Raw genomic sequence first — 12,885 nt, forward strand, 5'->3', positions numbered from 1 at the left:
TGCTCTAAACTGTTGTGCCAGATATAGATAATCTTCTATCATGGGTAATATTTATCCATAACGGAGTACCGAAAGAATAAGCTTCTCCAGGAGGCTTATTTCCAATAGAGTACTAAATAGATAAACATATTTATGGCGGAGTCTCATATGGATAAACTTCTTCAGGAAGCTTATTTACAACGGAGTACTAAATAAACATCCATAATATAATATATTCATAACACTTCCCCTTGGATGTTCATTAAAAGATAATGTGCCTCGTTAAAACCTTACTAGGAAAAACCCCGTGGAAAAAATCCTAGTGAAAGAAAAAGAGTACACATATTTAGTAATACGCATTGCTAGCTACCTCATTAAAAACCTTATAAGGAAAACCTTGTGGGAAAAAACCTTAATAAGGAAAAAAGAGTACATCGCGTATTTTACTCCCCCTGATGAAAACCTTGTTTCAAATATTTAAGTCTCCGCATTCCAATCTTGTATACCATCTTCTCAAAAGTTGAAGTTGGTAAAGATTTGGTGAATAAATCTGCCGGATTGTCACTTGAACGGATTTGTTGCACATCAATGTTACCATTTTTCTGAAGATCGTGTGTGTAGAATAATTTTGGTGAAATGTGCTTCGTTCTATCTCCTTTTATAAATCCTCCCTTCAATTGGGCTATGCATGCAGCATTGTCTTCGTATAAAATTGTGGGTCTTTTCTCACATTCCAAATCACATTTTTCTCGAATAAAATGAATTATTGATCTCAACCATACGCATTCCCTACTTGCTTCATGAATGGCTATTATTTCAGCATGATTTGAAGAAGTAGCAACAATAGATTATTTTGTGGAGCGCCATGATATGATAGTACCTCCACATGTAAACACGTATCCGGTCTGAGATCTAGCTTTATGGGGATCAGATAAATAACCTGCATCTGCATAACCAACAAGATCTGCACTATCTTTGTTAGCATAAAACAAACCCATATTAAGAGTTCCCTTTAAATATCGCAATATATGCTTAATCCCGTTCCAATGTCTCCGTGTAGGAGAAGAACTATATCTTGCTAGTAAATTAACAGAAAATGCTATGTTAGGCCTTGTAGCATTAGCAAGATACATAAGTGCACCAATTGCACTGAGATAGGGTGTTTCAGGACCCAGGAGTTCCTCATCCTCTTTTGGAGGTCGGAACGGGTCCTTATTCACTTCAAGTGATCGAACAACCATTGGTGTACTCAATGGGTGCGCTTTGTCCATGTAAAAGCGTTTTAAGACCCTTTCTGTATAGGCAGATTGATGCATAAAGATCCCATTTGCTAAATATTCAATTTGCAGTCCAAGACAAAGTTTTGTCTTTCCAAGATCTTTCATCTCAAATTCTTTCTTAAGATATTCAATTGCCTTTTGGAGCTCTTCTGGAGTTCCAACAAGATTTATGTCATCAACATAAACAGCAAGTATAACAAATTCTAATGTCATTTTCTTTATAAAAATACATGGACAAATGACATCATTTATGTAACCCTCTTTCAACAAATATTCACTGAGGCGATTATACCACATGCGCCCAGATTGTTTTAAACCGTACAAAGATCTTTGTAATCTGATTGAGTACATTTTTTGAGATTTTGAATATGCTTCAGGTATTTTAAATCCTTCAGGGATTTTCATGTAAATCTCATTATCAAGTGACCCGTACAGATAAGCTGTAACCACATCCATCATATGTATTTCAAGCCTTTCACGTAAGGCTAAACTGATGAGATATCGAAATGTTATGGTATCCATAACAGGTGAATATGTTTCTTCATAATCGACTCCAGGTCGTTGTGAGAATCCTTGTGCGACAAGGTGAGCCTTGTATCTTTCAACGTCATTTTGCTCATTCCTTTTTCGCACAAAAACCCTTTTATGACCAACTGATTTTATACCAGCAGGTGTTTGGACTACTGGTCCAAAGACCTCTCTTTTAGCAAGTGCGTTCAATTCTGATTGAATTGCCCCTTTCCATTTTTGGCCAATCAGATCTTTGTTGACATTCTTCGACAGATCGGGGTTCAAAATCCTCACTATCTTGCATAATGTTAAGTGCAACATTATATGCAAAAATATTATCCACCACTATTTCTGATCGATTTAAATTAATCCCATCACTAGTAGAACTTATTAAAAGTTCTTCGCTCACTTGAGTCTCGGGTTTATTGATTTCTTCAGGAATCTCATAACTAATCAGATCTTGGGTCTCTTCAGGAGATCTCTTCATAATATCATTTTGATCATTTGTCGATTTTCTTTTTCTAGGATTTCGATCCTTAGAACCCATAGGCCTACCACACTTTAGGCGTGCTTTAGGTTCACTAGCTCTCATGCTAATAGATGGTCCTGCTGGGACATCAATTCGGATAGGCATATTCTCTGCAGGGATATGTGACTTAGTTATCCTTTTCAAATTAGTAAATGCGTCTGGCATTTGATTTGCTATATTTTGTAAATGGATGATCTTCTGGACCTCCTGATTACATATAGGGGTATGTGGATCAAAGTGAGATAATGATGAAACTTTCCACACAATTTCTCTTTTGATTTCCTTTTTCTCTCCCCCTAATTGTGGGAAATTTGTTTCATCAAATCGACAATCTGTAAATCGAGCAGTAAATAAATCTCCCGTCAATGGTTCAAGATAGCGAATAATAGAGGGTGATTCAAACCCAGTATATATTCCTAACCTTCTTTAGGGGCCCATCTTACTGCGCTGTGGTGGTGCTACTGGCACATATACAGCACATCCAAAAATTCGTAGATGGGCAATATTTGGTTCATGACCAAAAACTAATTGTGACGGAGAATATTTATTATAATGTATTGGTCTGAGACGGATAAGTGATGCTGCGTGCAAGATAGCATGGCCCCAAACAGTAGTGGGCAATTTTGTTTTCATAAGTAGTGGTCTTGCTATCAATTGCAGTCGTTTAATAAATGACTCTGCAAGGCCATTTTAAGTATGAACATAAGCTACAGGATGTTCAACTTTTATCCCAACTGATAGACAGTAATCATCAAAAGCTTGAGATGAGAATTCTCCAGCATTATCAAGGCGAATAGCCTTTATAGGATAATCTGGGAATTGTACCCTTAATCGAATTATTTGGGCTAATAACTTTGCAAACGCCAGGTTGCGAGATGATAATAGGCACACATGAGACCATTTTGAAGATGCATCTATTAGGACCATAAAATATCTAAACAACCCACTTGGTGGATGAATAGGTCCACATATATCCACATGTATACGTTCTAAAAAGGTAGGGGACTCAATACCAACCTTCATTGGTGATGGTCTAGTGATCATTTTGCCTTGATAACAAGCATCACAAGAAAATTCATTATTTGTAAGAATCTTCAGGTTCTTTAATGGATGCCCACTCGAATTTTCAGTAATTCGTCTCATCATTATTGATCCAGGATGGCCCAAACGGCCATGCCAAAGCACAAAAGTATTTGAATCAGTAAACTTCTGGTTTACGATAGAGTGTGCTTCAACTGTACTAATCTTTGAATAATATAAGCCAGAAGATAAAGTTGGTAACTTTTCTACAATGCATTTCTGGCCAGAAATATTCTTTGTAATACAAAGATATTCCACATTCATTTCATCTATTGTCTCAACATGATACCCATTTCGGCGGATATCTATAAAACTCAACAAGTTTCTTCGGGACTTGGAGGAGTACAATGCATTGTCGATAATAAGTTTTGTTCCCTTAGACAGAAATACAATAGCTCTTCCGGAGCCTTCAATCAAACTTATATTACCAGAAATTGTAGAAATAATTGCTTTTTCCTTATGCAAATAAGAAAAGTATTTCTGATCTTTGAATATGGCATGAGTTGTTCCACTATCAATTACACAAATATCTTTATGATTGGTCTTTGATCCAAACATAATTTGAGGATTATCCATATTCTTCAAAATAACATAAACAAAATAAATATGATAGTAAACATTATAACTTTTATTTATGTACAATAATTACATAACTATACTATTTACTACAAATAACAAAAATTAAAAATATTTACATCTCTACAGATTCACTACCGATCACATGACTTGTTTCTCCTTCTGGGAGTGCAAAGTAATCAGCTACATCCAAATGCATGAAGTCTAAATTATCTTCAGAAATAAAATTTGCTTCAGCATTTTTCTCTGTCTTCTTCAGGGAAGCTTGATATAGCTCAACTAGGTGCTTTGGCGTACGACATGTACGTGACCAATGCCCTTTTCCTCCACATTTATAGCATGCATTTTCTGGCTTTGCTGCTTGCACCGCTTCATGCTTTTGCTCCTTCCTTTTCCACTGCTGTTGGTGAGGAGGGTTCTTTGGTGCATTATTATTACCACGATTAGAGTTTCCTCCTCGACTACGGCCATGACCACGACTGGGGCCACGTCCTCTTCCACGTTTAGCTTGGTGGAAGTTCGTCTCATTCACTTCAGGGAATGGACAAGAACCAGTAGGTCGACTTTCATGGTTTTTCATTAATAGCCCATTATGTTGTTCGGCTACAAGAAGATGTGAGATAAGTTCAGAATACTTTTTGAATCCCATCTCTCGATATTGCTGCTGCAGGAGCATATTCGAGGCATGAAAAGTGGTGAAAGTTTTCTCCAACATATCATGATCAGTAATATTATCACCACATAGTTTTAATTGGGAAATAATTCTGAACATAGCAGAATTATACTCACTGATAGATTTAAAATCTTGTAGCCTTAGATGAGTCCAATCATAACGTGCCTGTGGAAGAGCGACCATCTTCAGGTGGTCATATCTATCTTTCAAATTACTCCACAGTATGACTGGATCTTTAACAGTAAGATATTCTATTTTCAGGCCCTCATAAAGGTGATGGCGTAGGAATATCATTGCTTTGGCACGGTCTTGGTTTGATGCCTGATTTTTATCTTTGATGGTGTCTGCCAGACCCATCGTATCAAGATGAATTTCGGCATCAAGCACCTAAGACATGTAGCTTTTGCCCGATATATCTAGGGCTACAAACTCAAGTTTTGAAAGATTTGACATTATTTAGAAAAAGAAAGTTCGTACCTCTGATACTTTCAGAGTATTTTCTCGAGATGACAAAGTCTCGTGCTGATAACGTGTTATAAAATAAAGACTGTAAAGTAAAGACAAGTATAGAGAGAAACTGATATATTATTCTGACTTCAAACTTATGTACATATTGAACTGAATTCTCCTCTATTTATAGAAGAAAGGAAGCTGCTGTGTAAGCTGCTACTGCAAGCTGCTATGTAAGCTGCTACTGCAAGCTGCTGTGTAAGCTGTTTGTAAGCTGCTGCTGCAAGCTGCTTGTAAGCTACTGTGTAAGCTGCTGCTCTAAACTGTTGTGCCAGATATAGATAATCTTCTATCATGGGTAATATTTATCCATAACGGAGTACCGAAAGGATAAGCTTCTCCAGGAGGCTTATTTCCAATAAAGTACTAAATAGATAAACATATTTATGGCGGAGTCTCATATGGATAAACTTCTTCAGGAAGCTTATTTACAACGGAGTACTAAATGAACATCTATAATATAATATATTCATAACAAATATGAAGTTATAAAATAAATTTTTTTAAAAAGTGCCAACTCTTAAAAATAATGAATATTAATCTTTAATAAAAGGAAAGATTATGTCATATAAAAAGTATATAATAACTTTGATATATGAGTCACATTGGCTTTTTTTTGGGGTTTCTCACCCAGCTTTCGGTATCCGTATTGAGGCCTGACTAAATCCTATTTCGCGCTGGGAAGTCTCACTTTATGTGATAAACCGCTCCCTAACAAAAGTGACTCCATATCCAGGACTCGAACCCGATCGGCGCCTCTGATTAAGGATAAAGGAGTAGTTACTACTCCACTATAACCCTCGTTGGTAGTTGCATTTGCTTTAATAGCTCACACAAAGTAAAACAATGTGTTGATTTGTACTCAAATATCATGGAACAATAATACATTATTCATGACCTTAAAAATAATTCTAATTGCTCAAGTACCTCATATGAGTTTTATCTTATTCTTATCGAACCTCAAATTGGAGAATAGAAAAACCAAATGAGACTCCATATTGTTAGGTTAGGTTATCATACGAAGAATTTAATTGGATGGGTAATATTCAAACCCAAGCAAAATTTGTTTCTAGAAACTAATATTTCCATAAAAAAAACTAAGGTAAAAAATTAAATTTTACTTTTATTTCATCCAACATGAAAGGTACCATAATGTAATATAATTCTCATAAGGTATAACTTCTCATGACAGTGGTGAATTTAGAGCACTGTCTTTGTAATCATGAAACTATATATAAAGTATTTAGGAATGTTTTGAGCCAATGAGCCGATGTAATGATCCGGTAGGTCATTTTGAGAGAATTAGCCCCGAACCCCTATTTATTGCTTCCTCTATTTTATTTTTGGGTTTTGTGACTTGCCGGGAGGATTTGTCTTTGGTTTCGAAGTGAATGGAGCACATAGTCCTTATAAAGGGGAGTTTAAGTCGTAGGATTTGACCGTAGGTTGAATTGTGTGAAGATGACTCCGGAATGGAGTTGTGACGGTTTCAATAGCTCTATAGGGTGATTTTGGTCTTAGGAGCGTGTTCGGGTGTTGAATTGAAGGTCCGTAGATCATTTTAGCGTTAATTGGCGAAGTTGAAATTAGGATGATTTTTGGGAAGTTTGACTGGGAGTGGACTTTTTGATATCGGGGTCGGATTCCGATTGCTGAAGTTGGAATAGGTCCTAATATCAATTATGACTTGTGTGCAAAATTTGAGGTCAATCGGACTTGATTTGATAGGTTTCAACATCAGATGTAGAAGTTTAAAATTTTAAAAGGCGCGATTTGTGTTTTTAGCGTTGTTTGATGTGATTTAAAGGCTTGACTAAGTTCGTATAGTGTTTTAGGACTTGTTGGTATGTTTGATTGAGGTCCCGGGGGCCTCAGGTGGATTCCGGATGGCTAACGGATCGAAAAAGGGACTTGGTGTATGGTTGAAGGAGGACTCTGCTGGTGTAACCGCACCTGCGGAGCTTTAATCGCAAATGCGATCTCGCAGGTGCGGAACGTGTTGCGCAGATGCGAAGGTTTAGACTGGGGGCTATGGAGCGCAGATGCTGAGGGTGTACCACAGGTGCGGACTCACACCTACGCTTGGAGGGTCGTAGAAGCGGACGCTGGAGTTTGAGTCTGGTCCACAGAAGTGGGTTTTGTTGCGCAGAAGCGGATTGCAGAAGCGGGGTTATGAACGCAGAAGCGGTTGGGCGGCTTAGTGACCTCCGCAGATGTGAGGGTTGAACCGCAAAAGCTGTGCCGCAGAAGCGAGAATGATGGGCAGAACACTTAAATGCAAGGGTTCGCGATTTTTGCTCATTTTAAACATTTTGAGCATCGGGTTTGGCGATTTCTTGAGAGCATTTTTGAGGGATTTCTTGAGGTAAGTCCCTTGTGCTTATTTTTAATCAATAATCTTGCTTCCCCATTTATTTTCCCACCTAGTTAGTGTGTATTTAAGGTGGAATTTGGGAGTTTGAGGCTAGGGATTTGGAGAGTTTGATTTGAGGATTTGAGGGTCGAGTTGATGTTGGATTTTGGTAATTTTGGTATGGGTGAACTCGTGATCGAATGGATGTTCGTAATTTGTGACTTTTACCTGATTACGAGACGTGGGCCCAGGTCGACTTTTTGGGGCGATTTTTCGATTCCTTGCTAAAGGCGTAAATTTATTATTTAAATTAGTTTCTCTTAGTTGTATTCATGATATGTAATTGCTTTTGGCTAGATTTGGGCCATTCGGAGTCGGAAAATTGAGGGAAAGGCATCCTTATCGATTGTTGAGCGAGATTTGAGGTAAGCGACTTGTCTAACTTTGTGTGGGGGAAATCCCCTTAGGATTTGGTACTGTTATAACACTTTGTGATATGTGAGTGCCGTGTACGCGAGGTGACGAGTGCGTACACGGTCTAATTTGTAGAAATTTTGGTTTTTGCTGAGTTGTCTTATTTTAAGTTCCTTAATTGAGTTACCTTAGCATATATAGTGATCGTGTTTAGCCTAGTATCGCATGTCTACGTGCCTTAACCCTTACTTACAATTTGTGCAACATGCTTAGTTGAATTACCTGCTTCACTTGATTTAAATCAAAACTTTAACTGTAAGTTTTCTTTCCATAAATTCATTGTTCCCCTGGTTATCTGCTGCATATTTACTTTGGGATTACGAGGCGGTTCCTCGGGAGATCCACTGTAAGGCCCCGTGAGAATTTTCCTAAAAATCATGGTTCTGTGATGCCGGGGTAGGCGTAGAGATTAATAATAGTAGAAATTCTTCGCGACGAGCTTGCGAGCTGCGGTTCAGACTTTTTGGATTGAACAGTGCATTGGGGAGTTGAAGGAAAATATTTAGCAGGAATAGGCATTTCTGCGGCCCATTATGCGGCCGCATAATCACTCTGCGTGCCGCAAAATGGCCGTAGAGTGGAGCAACTACTTGGGCCATTTTTGATGTCAACTTCGCGGCCAGTTATGCCACCGCACAATCATTTCGCGGGCCGCACTTTGATCGCATAATCAACCTTAGGATTTTTACGGAGGGAGGTTCTACGGCGTATTATGCGATCATAGAATAGGTTTGCGGGCCGCATAACTACCGCAGACCCAAGCAAATTTTTTCAAGTTTTTGGCACCAAATTATGCGGCCGATATGCGGACCGCATATCCATTATGCGGTCGCATATGCGACCACATACCCTGTTCCGGAGCTTCATTTTTGGGGGTTTTAAACCCAACCCTATTTCGTTAAAACATATGCCATTGTCCATTTTTGAGCATATTTATGATATTTTTAGAGTGAGAAAGAGTTCTTAGAGTGGGGAAGTAACCTTCAACCTAATATCCAACAATTCTTGCTCAATCCTTGAAGATTATCAAGGAAAGTCTTCATCCTAAAGGTAAGATTCTACACCCTAACCCTCAATTTTGAATTTTATCTAGAATTAAGTAATTAGTAAGATACGTTTTGGGCATGGGAGTTATTATCTTGCATGCATGTGTTATCAAAGAATGTGGGGAGGTTGTGAGCTAAAAATGGTAGAGAATGGGTTGGGGAATGATGCAATCTTTCGTAAAAGGGCCTTAAAAACATTAATGCGCACCTAATGTTCGATAAAATGCTCAAATGAGCTAGAACCATGATCATCTTCCTAATTTTTGTCCAACTTGTTATATTTCTAAAATAGATCGAAGTGCTAAGAATTTTGGAACGTTTTAAAGTTTAAAGGAAGCTCAATTGAGGTATGTTGGCTAAACCCCCTTTTTCTTAGAATCGAACCCCACGGTGTTCATGTAATTGGTGTAAGTCCCAAATTGATCATTATAGAATTGGCTATTCCTAATGTGTTTGTGTTGAAGGATGTATGTTCAATATTTATTCTAAATGTTTCATCATGTCATCTTGCCATTTGAGGATGTGTTCAAAATGTGAAATATGTGTTAGAAATGTTAAGACTTCATGTAAATATCGAATAAAGGTTGTTATGCCAAATTGTATGAAAAGTCTCTATGTGCTTAGGATTCCCAAATTGCTCATATGTGTACTAATGCCTTAAATGGTAGGCCTTATTGTTGTTGATAATAATAATGATGTTTGAATGTGGAAAGGGGAAACTGGAATTATGAAATATGACCAAGTGCCAAGAATGACTTTCTAATTGAGGCCACTCGTGCCAATGAATTGAAAGGATGTGAAAGAAGTATGAAGTGAGATGATTGATTGAAAAGGTAATGTCTCGGGTGAGACGGCCTAGCCGATCGGGCCGTGATCTGACGCCATGCCGCATACATGGTGGTGACTGTGCTAGAAATGATAATTGAAATTGTGGTTATGGTTGATGTCTCAAATGAGATGACTTAGCCGATTGGGTCGTGATCGGACTCCGTGTAAGAATACAGTGGTATTGTGAATTATGGTGTATCAACTCTAAAGATCACCCAACCTAATAACATGGAAATTGACTTGAGAACTTATGTGATCCTTACTTAATGTTTTAGTATTGTTTGAAGCTCTTATTGAACTCATGACTGTTTCCCCCTTGTATTATTATTCATTCTATTGAGATGGTGTTTGGTTTTACATACTAGTACTATTCGACAGTACTAATGTCCCTTTTGCCGGGGACCTGCATCTTTAAATGGATGCAGGTGGTTCCATAGCAGGCAGTGTTGATCAGCGATAGTGGTACATCCTCTTCCCAACAGACTTGGTGAGCCCCACTTCATCCCGGGGTCATGTATTGTATCTTTTGTTCATACTATTATCACGTTTTGAGGTATTGCCGGGGCCTTGTTGCCGGCACTATCATAACACTCTTTTGTATCTTTTAGAGGCTCCGTAGACACTATGTGGGTTGTACATGGTGCTAGAAAAGTCAAATAGATTATGTTGTGTTTTGATCTCTTGTTCCACTTGAATCATAAGAATGTGTGTATCTTGAAACTTAAAATGATGTAACCAATGAGACGATTTAGTATTGTATATATGATCTTCCTACTATCTAATTAATAAAATCATGTCTTCTCTTGATCATGGGTGAATTGGGTAGAAAGTATCTAACGTGTTTCCTTCGATTACATGCTGCATATTTACTTTGGGACTACGAGGCAGTTCCTCGGGAGATCCCCCTGTATTGTATATTTACTTTGGGACTACGAGGCGGTTCCTCGGGAGATCCCCCTGTACTGCATATTACTTTGGGACTACGAGGTGATTCCTCGGGAGATCCCGTTGTACTGCATATTTACTTTGGGACTACGAGGCGTTTACTCGGGAGATCCCCCTGTACTGCATATTTACTTGGGGACTATGAGGCGTTTACTCGAGAGATCCCCCTGTCTTGCATATTTACTTTGGGACTATGAGGATGTACCTCGGGAGATCCCCCTTGTCGTGCATATTTACATTTGGTACTACGAGGCGGTACCTCAGGAGTGCCCCTGTTGTTCACCTCTATTTACTGTGCTAATATTTTCTGAAACTTCTTATTGTTTAAATTTTCAGTCATTTCAAAATATTATTATATCTTCCGCCTTACTTTCCTTTAAAACAAGTAGGGCCCTGACATGACCTCGTCACTACTCTACCGAGGTTAGGCTTGGCACTTATTGGGTACCATTGTGGTGTACTCATACTACACTTTTGCACATCTTTTTATGCAGATCTAGGTTCTTTCCACCAGACCAGATACTAGTGAGTTGGACCGCACGTGGAGACTTCAAGGTATATCTGCCAGCGCCCGCAGACCTCGGAGTCCCCCTCTATCCTTACTATGATGTTTTCCTTATTTTTCTTTAGACTCTAATGTATGGAGACACTAAGTATTTTATCTTAGAAGCTTGTGACTTGTTTCCACCGATTTTTGGGAGTTGTAATTATTGAATGGCAGTTTTATAATTATTTCATGTGTTGAGAATTGGGCTTCAGTTTTATATTATGTATTTTCACAAATCTGTTAGGCTTACCTAGTCCTAGATACTAGGTGCCATCACAACATCCTACGGAGGGGAAAGTGGGGTCCTGACAAGTTGGTATCAGAGCTCTAGGTTCATAGGTGTTATGAGTCACAAGCAGGTTTAGTAGAGTCTCGCGGATTGGCATGGAGATGTCTGTACTTATCTTCGGGAGGCTATGGAACTGTTAGGAAAAGTTTCACTTTTTTTGATTCCTTATCGTGCGAGATTTTGACTTCGGACTCTAAACTTTTGTCTTTCTATTCTTTCACAGATGGTGAGGACACGTACAGCTGGATCGGACGATCAGACACCTGTGCCCCCTGCTAGAGCCGCGAGAGGCTGGGGCCGGGGTAGAGGCCAAGGACGTCAACGTGGTGCAGCTAGATCACCCGCATGAGCTACTACAGAGGAGCCACCAGTAGCTCCAATTGGAGGGAAGGCACCTGAGACGCCTGTTACTGCACCAGCCCTCCAGGAGACTCTAGCCCAGTTCCTGAGCATGTTCAGTACCTTGGCTCAGGCAGGATTGATACCACTTGCTCCTGCCACATCTCAGGCTAGGGGAGGAGCACAGACTCCTGTCGCCGATACCCCAGAGCAGCGGGTTCAGGTCGACCAGGTTCCAAAGATCATACTGATACAACCGGTAGCTCCAGTTCAGCCCGAGGTTAGGGCAGCAGTTTCTGAGGGGGAGCAGCTCAAACTCGAGAGGTATAACAAGTACCACCCACCTACTTTTAGTGGCTTGGCATCAGAGGATGCCCAGGGTTTTCTTCAGGAGTGCTACCGTATCCTCCGTACTATGGGTGTTGCGGAGACTAGTGGGGTTTCCTTCACTGTGTTCCAGCTTAGAGGAACGACCTATCAGTGGTGGCGCGTATACGAGTTGGATAGTCCGACTGAGGCAACCTCACTCACTTGGACTCAGTTCTCAGATATGTTCTTGAGGGAGTATGTTCCCCAGAGTCTCAGAGATGCTTAGCACGTAGAGTTTGAGCAGTTGCGCCAGGGTTCTATGACCGTGTCAGAGTATGCGGTCAGATTCAGTGATTTGGCCAGACATGCACCAGCCTTGGTTGCTACTGTTTGAGAGCGGGTTCGTCGGTTTATTGAGGGGATCAACCATAGTATCAGATTGAACATGGCCCGAGAGTTGGAGATGGATATTGTGTACCAGCAGGTAGTAGGGATTGCTAGGAGGTTGGAGAGTATGCTGACTCGGGATAGAGAGGAGAGATAGGCCAAGAAGTCTCGAGAGTCTGGCACTTACAGTGGTACTCGTGCCCCAGCGACAGCTCGTCATGGCAGGGGTTA

This window comes from Nicotiana tabacum, chromosome 19, assembly GCF_000715075.1.
Source record: "Nicotiana tabacum cultivar K326 chromosome 19, ASM71507v2, whole genome shotgun sequence".
Lineage (NCBI taxonomy): Eukaryota > Viridiplantae > Streptophyta > Magnoliopsida > Solanales > Solanaceae > Nicotiana > Nicotiana tabacum.